General features: G+C 46.7%; 1 protein-coding gene across 9 annotated transcripts in view; it reads left to right on the top strand.

Annotated features, from left to right (window-relative positions):
* The window catches only part of LOC110498640 (type II inositol 3,4-bisphosphate 4-phosphatase), a 355,960-nt gene that overhangs the window by 197,439 nt on the left and 141,174 nt on the right, over positions 1-17,347 (top strand). The window lies entirely within an intron of this gene.

The following is a 17,347-nucleotide window of genomic DNA, read 5'->3' as shown; positions in this document are numbered from 1 at the left end:
GCTCAGGTGCATCCTGTTTCCGTTGATCATCCTTGAGATGTTTCTACAGCTTGATTGGAATCCATCTGTGGTAAATTAAATTGGTTGGACATGATTTGGAAAGGCAATAGCCTGTCTATATAAGGTCCCACAGTTGACAGTGCATGTCAGAGCAAAAACCAAGCCATTAGGTCGAAGGAATTGTCCGCAAAGCTCCGAGACAGGATTGTGTCGAGGCGTAGATCTGGGGAAGGGCACCAAAACATTTCTGCAGCATTGAAAGTGGCCTCCATCATTCTTAAATGGAATAAGTTTGGAACCACCAAGATTTTTCCTAGAGCTGGCCGACCTGACCAATTGGGGGAGAAGTTCCTTGGTCAGGTAGGTGACCAAGAACCCGATGGTCACTCTGACAGAGCTCTAGAGTTTCTGTGGAGATGGGAGAACCTTCCAGAAGGACAACCATCTCTGTAGCACTCCACCAATCAGGCCTTTATGGTAGAGTTGCTAGAAAGAAGCCACTCCTCAGTAAAAGGCACATGACAGCCTGCTTGGAGTTTGCCAAAAGGTACCAAAAGTCTCAGACCATGAGAAACAAGATTATCTTGACTGATGAAATCAAGATTGAACTCTTTGGCCTGAATGCCAAGGATCACGTCTGTAGGAAACCTGACCCCATCCCTACAGTGAAGCATGGTGGTGGCAGCATCATGCTGTGGGGATGTTTTTCAGCGGCAGGGACTGGGAGACTAGTCAGGATTGAGGAAAATATGAACAGAGTAAAGTACAGAGAGATCCTTGATGAAATCCTGCTCCAGAACGCTCATGACCTCAGACTAGGGTTATGGTTCACCTTCCAGCTGGAAAATGACCCTAAGCACACAGCCAAGACAACGCAGGAGTGGCTTCGGGACAAGTCTCTGAATTTCCTTGAGTTGCCCAGCCAGAGTCCAGACTTGAACCCGATCGAACACCTCTGGAAAGACCTGAAAATAGCTGTGCAGCAACGCTCGCCATCCAACCTGACAGAGCTTGAGAGGATCGACAGAGAAGAATGGAAGAAACTCCCCAAATAAAGGTGCGCCAATCTTGAAGCGTCATACCCAAGAAGACTCGAGGCTGTAATCGCTGCCAAAGGTTCTTCAACAAAGTATTGAGTAACGGTTCTGAATACCTATGTAAATATTATATTTATTAGCAAACATTTCTATGTTTCGGCTATTCTAACATTTCGGCTATGAAAATCCTACTGACTTTTACTTCTGAGGTGCTGACCTGTTGCACCCTAGACAACCACTGTGATTAATATTATTTGACCCTGCTGGTCATCTATGAACATTTGAACATCCTGGCCATGTTCTGTTATAATCTCCACCCGACACAGCCAGAAGAGGACTGCCCACCCCTCATAGCCTGGTTCCTCTCTAGGTTTCTTCCTAGGTTTTGGCCTTTCTAGGGAGTTTTTCCTCGCCACCGTGCTTCTACACCTGCATTGCTCGCTGTTTTGGGTTTTAGGCTGGGTTTCTGTACAGCACTTTGTGACATCAGCTGATGTAAGAAGGGCTTAATAAATACATTTGATTTGATTTGATTTCTAAAAACCTGTTTTTGCTTTGCTTATGGGGTGTTGTCTGTAGATTGATGAGGAAAAAAACTAAACTCAGCAAGAAAAGAAACGTCCTCTCACTGTCAACTGCGCTTATTTTCAGCAAACTTAACATAAGATTCAGCAACTGAGACATAAACTGAACAAGTTCCACAGACATGTGACTAACAGAAATAGAACAATGTGTCCCTGAACAAAGGAGGGGTCAAAATCAAAAGTAACAGTCAGTATCTGGTGTGGCCACCAGCTGCATTAAGTACTGCAGTGCATCTCCTCCTCATGGACTGCACCAAATTTGCCAGTTCTTGCTGTGAGATGTTACCCCACTCTTCCACCAAAGCACCTGCAAGTTCCCAGACATTTCTGAGGGGAATGGCCCTAGCCCTCACCCTCCAATCCAACAGGTCCCAGACGTGCTCAATGGGATTGAGATCCGGGCTCTTCACTGGCCATGGCAGAACACTGACATTCCTGTCTTGCAGGAAATCACGCACAGAACAAGCAGTATTGCTGGTGGCATTGTCATGCTGGAGGGTCATGTCAGGATGAGCCTGCAGGAACCATATGAGGGAGGAGGATGTCTTCTCTGTAACGCAAAGCTCAGTCCGATGATGCTGTGACACACCGCTCCAGACCATGACTGACCCTCCACCTCCAAATCGTTCCCGCTCCAGAGTACAGGCCTCGGTGTAACGCTCATTCCTTCGACGATAAACACGAATCCGACCATCACCCCTGGTGAGACAAAACCGTGCCTCGTCAGTGAAGAGCACTTTTTGCCAGTCCTGTCTGGTCTAGCAATGGTAGGTTTTTGCCCATAGGCGACATTGTTGCTGGTGATGCCTGGTGAGGACCTGCCTTACAACAGGCCTACAAGTCTTCAGTCCAGCCTCTCTCAGCCTATTGGGGACAGTCTGAGCGCTGATGGAGGGATTGTGCGTTCCTGGTGTAACTCGGGCAGTTGTTGTTGCCATCCTGTACCTGTCCCGCCGGTGTGATGTTTGGATGTACCGATCCTGTGCAGGTGTTGTTACATGTTGTCTGCCACTGTGAGGATGATCAGCTGTCCATCCTGTCTCCCTGTAGTGCTGTCTTCGTCGTTTCACAGTACGGACATTGCAATTTATTGCCCAGGCCACTTCTGCAGTCCTCATGCCTCCTTGCAACATGCCTAAGGCACGTTCACACAGATGAGCAGGGACCCTGGGCATCTTTATTTTGGTGTTTATCAGAGTCGGTAGAAAGGCCTCTTTAGTGTCCTAAGTTTTCATAACTGTGACCTTAATTGCCTACCGTCTGTAAGCTGTTAGTGTCTTAACAACCGTTCCACAGGTGCATGTTCATTAATTGTTTATGGTTCATTGAACAAGCATGGGAAACAGTGTTTAAACCCTTTACAATGAAGATCTGTGAAGTTATTTGGATTTTTACGAATTATCTTTGAAAGACAGGGTCCTGAAGAAGGGATGTTTATTTTTTTGCTGAATTTATTTAATCAAGTTTAAAATAAGGCTGTAATGTAAAAAAAAGTCAAGGGGCCTGAATATTTCCGAATGCATTGTGTGTGTATGTATGTATGTATGTACACTACCGTACACTACCGTACACTACCGTTTGAGGTCACTTAGAAATGTCCATGTTTTTGAAAGAAAACTGCGTTTTTTTGTTCATTTAAAATAACATCAAATTGATCGGAAATACAGTGTAGACATTGTTAATGTTGTAAATGACTATTGTAGCTGGAAACGGCTGATTTATTTTATGGAATATCTACATAAGCGTACAGATGCCCATTATCAGCAACCATCACTCCCGTGTTCCAATGGCACGTTGTGTTAGCTGATCCAAGTTTATAATTTTAAAAGGCTAATTGATCATTAGAAAACCCATTTGCAATTATGTTATCACAACTGAAAACTGTTATCCTGATTAAAGAAGCAATAGCACTGTCCTTCTTTTAGACTAGCTGAGTATCTGGAGCATCAGCATTTGTGGGTTTCGATTACAGGCTCAAGATGACCAGAAACAAAGAACTTTCTTCTGAAACTCGTCAGTCTATTCTTGTTCTGAGAAATGAAGGCTATTCCATGCGAGAAATTGCCAAGAAACTGAAGATCTCGTACAATGCTGTGTACTACTCCCTTCAGAGAATAGCTCAAACTGGCTCTAACCAGAATAGAAAGAGTGGGAGGCCCCGGTGCACAACTGAGCAAGAGGACAAGTACATTGGTGTCTAGTTTGAGAAACAGACGCCTCACAAGTCCTCAACTGGGAGCTTCCTAAAATTTGACCCGCAAAACACCAGTCTCAACGTCAACAGTGAAGAGGCGACTCCGGGCTGCTGGCCTTCTAGGCAGAGTTCCTCTGTCCAGTGTCTGTGTTATTTTGCCCATCTTAATCTTTATTTTTATTGGCCAGTCTGAGATATGGCTTTTTCTTTGCAACTCTGCCTAGCATCCCGGAGTCGCCTCATCACTGTTGACGTTGAGACTGGTGTTCTGTGGGTACTATTTAATGAAGCTGCAAAACTTGGATCAGCTAACACAACATGCCGTTGGAACACAGGAGGGATGGTTGCTGATAATGGGCATCTGTATGCTTATGTAGATATTCCATCGAAAATCTGCCGTTTTGGTGGACAAAAAATTTGCTTTTCTTTCAACAAGGACATTTCTAAGTGACCCCAAACTTTTGAACGGTAGTTTGTGTGTGTCTATATATATATATATGCAAAAAAATATATATATAGATAGATAATTTTTTGCATATATATAGATATACAGTGCCTTGCGAAAGTATTCGGCCCCCTTGAACTTTGTGACCTTTTGCCACATTTCAGGCTTCAAACATAAAGATAAAACTGTATTTTTTTGTGAAGAATCAACAACAAGTGGGACACAATCATGAAGTGGAATGACATTTATTGGATATTTCAAACTTTTTTAACAAATCAAAAACTGAAAAATTGGGCGTGCAAAATTATTCAGCCCCCTTAAGTTAATACTTTGTAGCGCCACCTTTTGCTGCGATTACAGCTGTAAGTCGCTTGGGGTATGTCTCTATCAGTTTTGCACATCGAGAGACTGACATTTTTTCCCATTCCTCCTTGCAAAACAGCTCGAGCTCAGTGAGGTTGGATGGAGAGCATTTGTGAACAGCAGTTTTCAGTTCTTTCCACAGATTCTCGATTGGATTCAGGTCTGGACTTTGACTTGGCCATTCTAACACCTGGATATGTTTATTTTTGAACCATTCCATTGTAGATTTTGCTTTATGTTTTGGATCATTGTCTTGTTGGAAGACAAATCTCCGTCCCAGTCTCAGGTCGTTTGCAGACTCCATCAGGTTTTCTTCCAGAATGGTCCTGTATTTGGCTCCATCCATCTTCTCATCAATTTTAACCATCTTCCCTGTCCCTGCTGAAGAAAAGCAGGCCCAAACCATGATGCTGCCACCACCATGTTTGACAGTGGGGATGGTGTGTTCAGCTGTGTTGCTTTTACGCCAAACATAACGTTTTGCATTGTTGCCAAAAAGTTCAATTTTGGTTTCATCTGACCAGAGCACCTTCTTCCACATGTTTGGTGTGTCTCCCAGGTGGCTTGTGGCAAACTTTAAACAACACTTTTTATGGATATCTTTAAGAAATGGCTTTCTTCTTGCCACTCTTCCATAAAGGCCAGATTTGTGCAATATACGACTGATTGTTGTCCTATGGACAGAGTCTCCCACCTCAGCTGTAGATCTCTGCAATTCATCCAGAGTGATCATGGGCCTCTTGGCTGCATCTCTGATCAGTCTTCTCCTTGTATGAGCTGAAAGTTTAGAGGGACGGCCAGGTCTTGGTAGATTTGCAGTGGTCTGATACTCCTTCCATTTCAATATTATCGCTTGCACAGTGCTCCTTGGGATGTTTAAAGCTTGGGAAATATTTTTGTATCCAAATCCGGCTTTAAACTTCTTCACAACAGTATCTCGGACCTGCCTGGTGTGTTCCTTGTTCTTCATGATGCTCTCTGCGCTTTTAACGGACCTCTGAGACTATCACAGTGCAGGTGCATTTATACGGAGACTTGATTACACACAGGTGGATTGTATTTATCATCATTAGTCATTTAGGTCAACATTGGATCATTCAGAGATCCTCACTGAACTTCTGGAGAGAGTTTGCTGCACTGAAAGTAAAGGGGCTGAATAATTTTGCACGCCCAATTTTTCAGTTTTTGATTTGTTAAAAAAGTTTGAAATATCCAATAAATGTCGTTCCACTTCATGATTGTGTCCCACTTGTTGTTGATTCTTCACAAAAAAATACAGTTTTATATATATATCTATATCTATATCTATATCTATATATATTTTTTGCATTCAATTGTCCCTCTCTGTTACACACAACGCACTTCCATTCCCCCTGTCATATGGGGATTTATGGCTGATTTTAAGATGAAATCCTCAACCCAGTTACTTTGTCTGGCACGTACTGTAGTAATTTTTCTGCTTAGCCTTTTGAGATGAAAACATGTTTTATATTCAACTGAACATGTGCGCTTCATGACAGAATGTTTAAATTAGTTGAAATAATAAATTCCATTTCGTGGGATGATCCAGCTAAGTTAAACTACAAGCGAATGGAGGGTTTGATAGCGGAATAACTTTGATATTTTCCAGCCCATTCTCTCATTTATTGCTTGCCTTTTCTTCCTTTCTTTTAAAGAGGGATTTGAGAACGATAGCGTAGGGGAGTGGAGTCCTTGTAGCTTTGTTGCCGGTTGATATTTGAGCATATTGAATTATGTGTTAATCAGAAGTCTGCTGACATCATTTCCTCCTGCCGGGGTCTCTGGGGGATGGGAGGCCATTAAACATCTCAAAGCGTCATTTTCCCCTCAGGAAGTACAAGTGTATTTGTTTTGATCTTATCTTAGCATTTTTGAAGAGCTCTCTACTAATGCACTATTCATGAGACGACGACGACAACAACAAACAGGTTCCATTTTCTGGGAATGTATTCATGTTTTATCTCCTTACCCACCAAGGACGAATTCTACTTCCACATAAGTAGCATATTTAGTTCAAAAGAGCCTCTTGTTGGCGTTGTTAACATTGACTGGCAAATACGCCGTTTAGGCAACCGATCCGAGACAACAGAGCTAACAATAATAGCTAGCGGCTATGCGTCCTACCCGCTCTCCCCTGTATTCTCCTGTTTACAAAGTCAAGGTAGAGCGCGATGTCTCCATTTGCCATGCTGCACAGAGTACCATTACAATACCTCATGGGAACATAACAGAATGGATGTGTTAGGAAGTCAAACTCCCACACAATGAGAGTGTGTTGCTGGAGACATTTCGCCTGGTTACTGTGTGCCTACAGCCTAGCTGGATGAGCACACGCAGGCACACAGATACAGAGGCTGCAATTAGACATGCAGGCCAATTCTGTATTCATTTTTACTGATTTGTCTTTTGACCAATCGGATCAGCTCTTTAAAAGATCTGATTTGAAGTAGATGTGATTGCTCAAAAGACCAATTAGTGGAGAAAAAAATATCAGAATTGGACTGCCTATGTAAATGCAGCTAGACACACACACACACACACACACACACACACACACACTTGTGTTAAACCCCAGAGAGCAGCTGTGTGTTCTGATGTGATGGCCTGCAGTCTGATGTACTAAAGGCCGCCCTCAGTGACCACAGTAATGATGTTATTAATTGCTAGCTCTGAGCTACTCCGCGCACACACACACACACACACACACACACACACACACACACAAAACACACACACACGCCGCTCTCAAGGCCAATCCGCTGTTACTGGTATGAGTGTTAATCAGAAGCGCTGTGGGTATCCCCACTGTCACACACACACACACACACACACACACACACACACTGTTAATATCCCTGTAACACACACTCAGTCAGATCACAGGCATCGCTTCAAGCACACACATTGCTCAAATACCCCCTCCCCGGGCCCCACCTGTACACACCCACACATACTGCCCCTAACATCCCAAATCACACACCCACACATACTGCCCCTAACATCCCAAATCACACACCCACACATACTGCCCCTAACATACCAAATCACACACCCACACATACTGCCCCCAACGTCCCAAATCACACACATACTGCCCCTAACGTCCCAAACCACACACATACTGCCCCTAACGTCCCATATCACACACCCACACATACTGCCCCTAACGTCCCATATCACACCCACACATACTGCCCCTAACGTCCCAAATCACACACCCACACATACTGCCCCTAACGTCCCAAATCACACACCCACACATACTGCCCCTAACGTCCCAAATCACACACCCACACATACTGTCCCTAACGTCCCAAATCACACACCCACACATACTGCCCCTAATGTCCCAAATCACACACATACTGCCCCTAACGTCCCATATCACACCCACACATACTGCCCCTAACGTCCCAAATCACACACCCACACATACTGCCCCTAACGTCCCAAATCACACACCCACACATACTGCCCCTAACGTCCCAAATCACACACCCACACATACTGCCCCTAACGTCCCAAATCACACACCCACACATACTGCCCCTAACGTCCCAAATCACACACCCACACATACTGCCCCTAACGTCCCAAATCACACACCCACACATACTGCCCCTAACGTCCCAAATCACACACCCACACATACTGTCCCTAACGTCCCAAATCACACACCCACACATACTGCCCCTAATGTCCCAAATCACACACATACTGCCCCTAACGTCCCATATCACACACCCACACATACTGCCCCTAACGTTCCATATCACACACCCACACATACTGCCCCTAACGTCCCAAATCACACACCCACACATACTGCCCCTAACGTCCCGTCCCATATCACACACCTAAACATACTGCCCCTAACGTCCCATATCACACACCCACACATACTGCCCCTAACGTCCCATATCACACACCCACACATACTGCCCCTAACGTCCCATATCACACACCCACACATACTGCCCCTAACGTCCCATATCACACACCCACACATACTGCCCCTAACGTCCCATATCACACACCCACACATACTGCCCCTAACGTCCCATATCACACACCCACGCATACTGCCCCTAACGTCCCATATCACACACCCACACATACTGCCCCTAACGTCCCGTCCCATATCACACACCCACACTTACTGCCCCTAACGTCCCAAATCACACACCCACACATACTGCCCCTAACGTCCCAAACCACACACATACTGCCCCTAACGTCCCATATCACACACCCACACATACTGCCCCTAACGTCCCATATCACACACCCACACATACTGCCCCTAACGTCCCATATCACACACCCACACATACTGCCCCTAACGTCCCATATCACACACCCACACATACTGCCCCTAACGTCCCAAACCACACACATACTGCCCCTAACGTCCCAAATCACACACCCACACATACTGCCCCTAACGTCCCATATCACACACCCACACATACTGCCCCTAACGTCCCATATCACACACCCACACATACTGCCCCTAACGTCCCAAATCACACACCCACACATACTGCCCCTAACGTCCCAAACCACACACATACTGCCCCTAACGTCCCATATCACACACCCACACATACTGCCCCTAACGTCCCATATCACACACCCACACATACTGCCCCTAACGTCCCATATCACACACCCACACATACTGCCCCTAACGTCCCAAACCACACACATACTGCCCCTAACGTCCCATGTCACACACCCACACATACTGCCCCTAACGTCCCATATCACACACCCACACATACTGCCCCTAACGTCCCAAACCACACACATACTGCCCCTAACGTCCCATATCACACACCCACACATACTGCCCCTAACGTCCCAAACCACACACATACTGCCCCTAACGTCCCATATCACACACCCACACATACTGCCCCTAACGTACCAAACCACACACATACTGCCCCTAACGTCCCGTCCCATATCACACACCCACACATACTGCCCCTAACGTCCCATATCACGCACCCACACATACTGCCCCTAACGTCCCAAACCACACACATACTGCCCCTAACGTCCCATATCACACACCCACACATACTGCCCCTAACGTCCCAAACCACACACATACTGCCCCTAACGTCCCGTCCCATATCACACACCCACACATACTGCCCCTAACGTCCCATATCACACACCCACGCATACTGCCCCTAACGTCCCAAATCACACACCCACACATACTGGCCCTAACGTCCCATATCACACACCCACACATACTGCCCCTAACGTCCCAAACCACACACACACTGCCCCTAACGTCCCATATCACACACCCACACATACTGCCCCTAACGTCCCATATCACACACCCACACATACTGCCCCTAACGTCCCATATCACACACCAGCACATACTGCCCCTAACGTCCCATATCACACACCCACACATACTGCCCCTAACGTCCCAAATCACACACCCACACATACTGCCCCTAACGTCCCAAACCACACACATACTGCCCCTAACGTCCCATATCACACACCCACACATACTGCCCCTAACGTCCCATATCACACACCCACACATACTGCCCCTAACGTCCCATATCACACACCCACACATACTGCCCCTAACGTCCCAAATCACACACCCACACATACTGCCCCTAACGTCCCAAATCACACACCCACACATACTGCCCCTAACGTCCCAAATCACACACCCACACATACTGCCCCTAACGTCCCATATCACACACCCACACATACTGCCCCTAACGTCCCAAATCACACACCCACACATACTGCCCCTAACGTCCCAAATCACACACCCACACATACTGCCCCTAACGTCCCATATCACACACCCACACATACTGCCCCTAACGTTCCATATCACACACCCACACATACTGCCCCTAACGTCCCGTCCCATATCACACACCCACACATACTGCCCCTAACGTCCCGTCCCATATCACACACCAACACATACTGCCCCTAACGTCCCATATTACACACCCACACATACTGCCCCTAACGTCCCATATCACACAACCACACATACTGCCCCTAACGTCCCAAATCACACACCCACACATACTGCCCCTAACGTCCCATATCACACACCCACGCATACTGCCCCTAATGTCCCGTATCACACACCCACACATACTGCCCCTAACGTCCCAAACCACACACATACTGCCCCTAACGTCCCATATCACACACCCACACATACTGCCCCTAACGTCCCATATCACACACCCACACATACTGCCCCTAACGTCCCATATCACACACCCACACATACTGCCCCTAACGTCCCATATCACACACCCACACATACTGCCCCTAACGTCCCATATCACACACCCACACATACTGCCCCTAACGTCCCAAACCACACACATACTGCCCCTAACGTCCCAAATCACACACCCACGCATACTGCCCCTAACGTCCCAAATCACACACCCACACATACTGCCCCTAACGTCCCAAACCACACACATACTGCCCCTAACGTCCCAAATCACACACCCACACATACTGCCCCTAACGTCCCATATCACACACCCACACATACTGCCCCTAACGTCCCAAATCACACACCCACACATACTGCCCCTAACGTCCCAAATCACACACCCACGCATACTGCCCCTAAAGTCCCAAATCACACACCCACGCATACTGCCCCTAAAGTCCCAAATCACACACCCACGCATACTGCCCCTAACGTCCCAAATCACACACCCACGCATACTGCCCCTAACGTCCCAAATCACACACCCACGCATACTGCCCCTAACGTCCCAAATCACAAACCCACGCATACTGCCCCTAACGTCCCAAATCACACACCCACGCATACTGCCCCTAACGTCCCAAATCACACACCCACGCATACTGCCCCTAACGTCCCAAATCACACACCCACGCATACTGCCCCTAACGTCCCAAATCACACACCCACGCATACTGCCCCTAACGTCCCAAATCATACACATACTGCCCCTAACGTCCCAAATCACACACATACTGTCACAAATGTCCCAAATCATACACATACTGCCCCTAACGTCCCAAATAACACACATACTGCCCCTAACGTCCCAAATAACACACATACTGTCCCAAATCACACACCCACACATACTGCCCCTAACGTCCCAAATCACACATCCACACATACTGCCCCTAACGTCCCAAATCACACACCCACACATACTGCCCCTAACGTCCCAAATCACACACATACTGCCCCTAACGTCCCTAATCACACACCCACACATACTGCCCCTAACGTCCCAAACCACACACATACTGCCCCTAACGTCCCAAATCACACACCCACGCATACTGCCCCTAACGTCCCAAATCACACTCCCACGCATACTGCCCCTAACGTCCCAAATCACACACCCACGCATACTGCCCCTAACGTCCCAAATCACACACCCACACATACTGCCCCTAACGTCCCAAACCACACACATACTGCCCCTAACGTCCCAAATCACACACCCACGCATACTGCCCGTAACGTCCCAAATCACACACCCACGCATACTGCCCCTAACGTCCCAAATCACACACCCACGCATACTGCCCCTAACGTCCCAAATCACACACATACTGCCCCTAACGTCCCAAATCACACACATACTGCGCCTAACGTCCCAAATCACACACATACTGCGCCTAACGTCCCTAATCACACACATACTGCGCCTAACGTCCCTAATCACACACATACTGCGCCTAACGTCCCTAATCACACACATACTGCGCCTAACGTCCCAAATCACACACATACTGCCCCTAACGTCCCAAATCACACACATACTGCCCCTAACGTCCCAAATCACACACATACTGCCCCTAACGTCCCAAATCACACACATACTGCCCCTAACGTCCCAAATCACACACATACTGCCCCTAACGTCCCAAATCACACACATTCTGCCCCTAACGTTCCAAATCACACACATACTGCCCCTAACGTCCCAAATCACACATCCACACATACTGCCCCTAACGTTCCAAATCACACACCCAGAGTTAACAACCTGTATATTTTATTGTTTGAGCCCTGGGCCTTAAACCATTGGTTGTCCTATAGCTAGGTACAGTCATAGGTCAATCAATGTTCCTGCTACTTCCGGCGCCGACAGAGATGGCCGCCTCGCTTCGCGTTCTTAGGAAATTATGCAGTATTTAGTTTTTTTACATGTTATTTCTTACATTGGTACCCCAGGTAATCTTAGGTTTCATTACATACAGTCAGGAAGAACTACTGAACATAAGAGCAACGTCAACTCACCATCGGTACGACCAGGAATATGACTTTCCCGAAGCGGATCCTGTGTTCTGCCTTCCACCCAGGACAACGGAATGGATCCCAGCCTGCGACCCAAAACAATGACGTTGTAAAAGAGGCAAACGAAGCAGTCTTCTGGTCAAGCTCCGGAGACAGGCACATCGCGCACCACTCCCTAGCATACTACTCGCCAATGTCCAGTCTCTTGACAACAAGGTTGAGGAAATCCGAGCAAGGGTAGCATTCCAGAGGGACATCAGAGACTGTAACGTTCTTTGCTTCACGGAAACATGGCTCACTCGAGAGACGGTAAAGGAATCGGTGCAGCCAGCTGGTTTCCTCACACATCGCGCCGACAGAAACAAACATCTTTCTGGTAAGAAGAGGGGCGGGGGCGTATGCCTTATGATTAACGAGACGTGGTGTGATCACAACAACATACAGGAACTCAAATCCTTCTGTTCACCTGACTTAGAATTCCTCACAATCAAATGTCGACCGCATTATCTACCAAGGGAATTCTCTTCGATTATAATCACAGCCGTATATATTCCCCCCCAAGCAGACACATCGATGGCCCTGAACAAACTTTATTTGACTCTTTGCAAACTGGAAACCACATATCCAAGGCTAATCTGAAAACAAGACTCCCTAAATTGTATCAGCATATCGATTGCGCAACCAGGGCTGGTAAAACCTTGATTCATTGCTATTCTAACTTCCGCGATGCATATAAGGCCCTCCCCCGCCCTCCTTTCGGAAAAGCTGACCATGACTCCACCACAGCTCCCTGCCTACAGACAGAAACTAAAACAAGAAGCTCCCGCGCTCAGGTCTGTTCAATGCTGGTCCGACCAATCTGATTCCACGCTTCAAGACGGCTTCGGTCACGTGGACTGGGATATGTTCCACATTGCTTCCAACAACAACATTGACGAATCCGCTGATTCTGTGAGCGAGTTCATTAGAAAGTGCATTGACGATGTCGTTCCCATAGCAACGATTAAAACATTCCCAAACCAGATCCACCAACCGTGGATTGATGGCAGCATTCGCGTGAAACTGAAAGCGCAAACCATTGCTTTTAACCAGGGAAAGGTGACCGGAAACATGATCGAATACAAACAGTGTAGCTATTCCTTCCGCAAGGCAATTAAACAAGCTAAGCGTCAGTATAGAGACAAAGTAGAGTCACAATTCAACGGCTCAGACACAAGGTATGTGGCAGGGTCTACAGTCATTTACGGATTCCAAAAATAAAACCAGCCCCGTCACAGACCAGGATGTCTTGCTCCCAGGCAGACTAAATAACTTTTTGGCCCGCTTTGAGGACAATACAGTGCTACTGACACGGCCCGCAACCAAAACCTGCGGACTCTCCTTCACTGCAGCCGACGTAAAACATTTAAACGTGTTAACCCTCGCAAGGCTGCAGGCCCAGACGGCATCCCCAGCCGCGTTCTCAGAGCATGCGCAGACCAGCTGGCTGGTGTGTTTACGGACATATTCAATCAATCCTTATCCCAGTCTGCTGTTCCCACATGCTTCAAGAGAGCCACCATTGTCCCTGTTGTCCCTGTTCCCAAGAAAGCTAAGGTAACTGAGCTAACCGCCCTATAGCACTCACTTCCTGTTGAAGGAATTTAATTCCTCTGTTTTAATACCCAATTAAATTAAACACTCTGTCAATTCATAAGGATTTGTAAGACCCTTATTTTATAGGAATGGACAGAGTCCGGTCTTAAAAGTCAAGTAACAGCCTTTATTCAAGAGAGTACTGAGTAAATACACATTTTACCACAGGTTATAAACTGAAAATGACGTCAGCGTTTTCTAAATGTTCCGTCTCTTCTTGACACTGGTAGAAAGGCCCTATAGCTCTCAAGCCTTCCCTCCTCGCCTAGAGCCAAGGTCAGTCAGTGTAGATAAGCATTCTAGACAGTCTGGAGATAGTTAATTCATTTGTACCAAGGAACAGACCGTCATTGTTCTAACTTTTGCCCACGTTCACACACACACATTATTTTCAGTACTGGGATCAAGAATGAAAACTCATACATATACAGTAACATTTTGTATTCTGATTGGGTCTCGACCCCGCCTTGTGCAACCGGGTACTGGACTTCCTGATGGGCCGCCACCAGGTGGTGAGGGTAGGTAACAACATCTCCACCCCGCTGATCCTCAACACTGGGGCCCCACAAGGGTGCGTTCTGAGCCCTCTCCTGTACTCCCTGTTCACCCACGACTGCGTGGCCATGCACGCCTCCAACTCAATCATCAAGTTTGCGGACGACACTACAGTGGTAGGCTTGATTACCAACAATGACCAGACGGCCTACAGGGAGGAGGTGAGGGCCCTCGGAGTGTGGTGTCAGGAAAATAACCTCATACTCAACGTCACCAAAACAAAGGAGATGATTGTGGACTTCAGGAAACAGCAGAGAGAGCACCCCCCTATCCACATCGATGGGACAGTAGTGGAGAGGGTAGTAAGTTTTAAGTTCCTCAGCGTACACATCACGGACAAACTGAATTGGTCCACCCACACAGACAGTGTCGTGAAGAAGGCGCAAGAAATTCAGCTTGTCACCAAAAACACTCACAAACTTCTACAGATGCACAATCGAGAGCATCCTCTCGGGCTGTATCACCGCCTGGTACGGCAACTGCTCCGCCTACAACCATAAGGCTCTTCAAAGGGTAGTGAGGTCTGCACAACGCATCACCGGGGGCAAACTACCTGCCCTCCGGGACACCTACACCACCCGATGTCACAGGAAGACCATAAAGATCATCAAGGACAACAACCACCCAAGCCACTGCCTGTTCACCCCACTATCATCCAGAAGGCGAGGTCAGTACAGGTGCATCAAAGCAGGGACCGAGATACTGAAAAACAGCTTCTATCTCAAGGCCATCAGACTGTTAAACAGCCACCACTAACATTGAGTGGCTGCTGCCAACATACTGACTCAACTCCAGCCACTTTAATAATGGGAATTGATGGAAATTGATGTAAAATATATCACTAGCCACTTTAAACAATGCTACTTAATATAATGTTTACATATCCTACATTACTCATCTCATATGTATATACTGTACTCGATACCATCTACTGCATCTTGCCTATGCCGTTCTGTACTATCACTCATTCATATATCTTTATGTACATATTCTTTATCCCTTTACACTTGTGTGTATAAGGTAGTAGTTTTGGAATTGTTATGTTAGATTACTCATTGGTTATTACTGCATTGTCAGAACTAGAAGCACAAGCATTTCGCTACACTCGCATTAACATCTGCTAACCATGTGTATGTGACAAATACATTTGATTTGATTTGCTACAGCAGCAAAATAATCCTGCACAACAGGAAATGTGAATTATTATGTGGATTATAATTAATTATTATAATTATAATTAAGATTTTTGGAAGGGGTTGATCGATGTTTTGTTCGGGAAAATAATCACGTCTGAAGCCTTTTTTTAAACCTCAAATACAGTACAGGTTCTCCTGCGACAGGGTGTTCAAATACACTACAGGTTCTCCTGCGACGGGGTGATCAAATACACTACAGGTTCTCCTGCGACAGGGTGATCAAATTCACTACAGGTTCTCCTGCGACAGGGTGATCAAATACACTACAGGTTCTCCTGCAACAGGGTGTTCAAATACACTACAGGTTCTCCTGCGACAGGGTGATCAAATACACTACAGGTTCTCCTGCGACAGGGTGATCAAATTCACTACAGGTTCTCCTGCGACAGGGTGATCAAATACACTACTAGTTCTCCTGCTACAGGGTGATCAAATTCAGATCCATCTGTAGGTCCTCTTCAACATCGTATAGTGCTTCAACAGGTCGTGTGTGTGTGCAGGTTTGTGTTCATCACTCGAGGCCTATGTTTGTGAGTTGATCCGATCATTTCAGACTGCGGTGAATCAGGCTATGGTTTCAGTTTTGTGAAAGACCATTCTGCACCGTCACTCATCTAGCCACGGGTTTCCACCTCGGCGACGGTGGTGAAAAAGCTTTCCAGAATAGAGCTTCTGCATCAGTTTAAACTATATTTGACTGGCCAGTTTAGCCGTGTGAGAGGAAGGCTTCTCTGTGAGAGGAAGACGTCTACACAATGTGCTCAAACTGATAATGAAATGGCGAGTATCACTTCTCATGACGTCTCCTCTCGATAGAACACACACACACACACAGTACTAGAGAAAAAGGAAGTTGTGCAACCGCTGAGAAGGCTGGAGACTTGATAACAGTGTGATAAGGGCTCTTCTCACTTTCTCTCACCATTAACGTCTGGGGCTGTGTGTACTGTAACACTTGTGAAACTAAAGCGTGCCATCCGCCGATAGTGACAGAGAA

The sequence above is a fragment of the Oncorhynchus mykiss genome, chromosome 19, assembly GCF_013265735.2.
Source record: "Oncorhynchus mykiss isolate Arlee chromosome 19, USDA_OmykA_1.1, whole genome shotgun sequence".
Taxonomy (NCBI): domain Eukaryota; kingdom Metazoa; phylum Chordata; class Actinopteri; order Salmoniformes; family Salmonidae; genus Oncorhynchus; species Oncorhynchus mykiss.
Note: the sequence above shows the minus strand (reverse complement) of the source record. Positions and strands in the feature narration are given on the sequence as shown.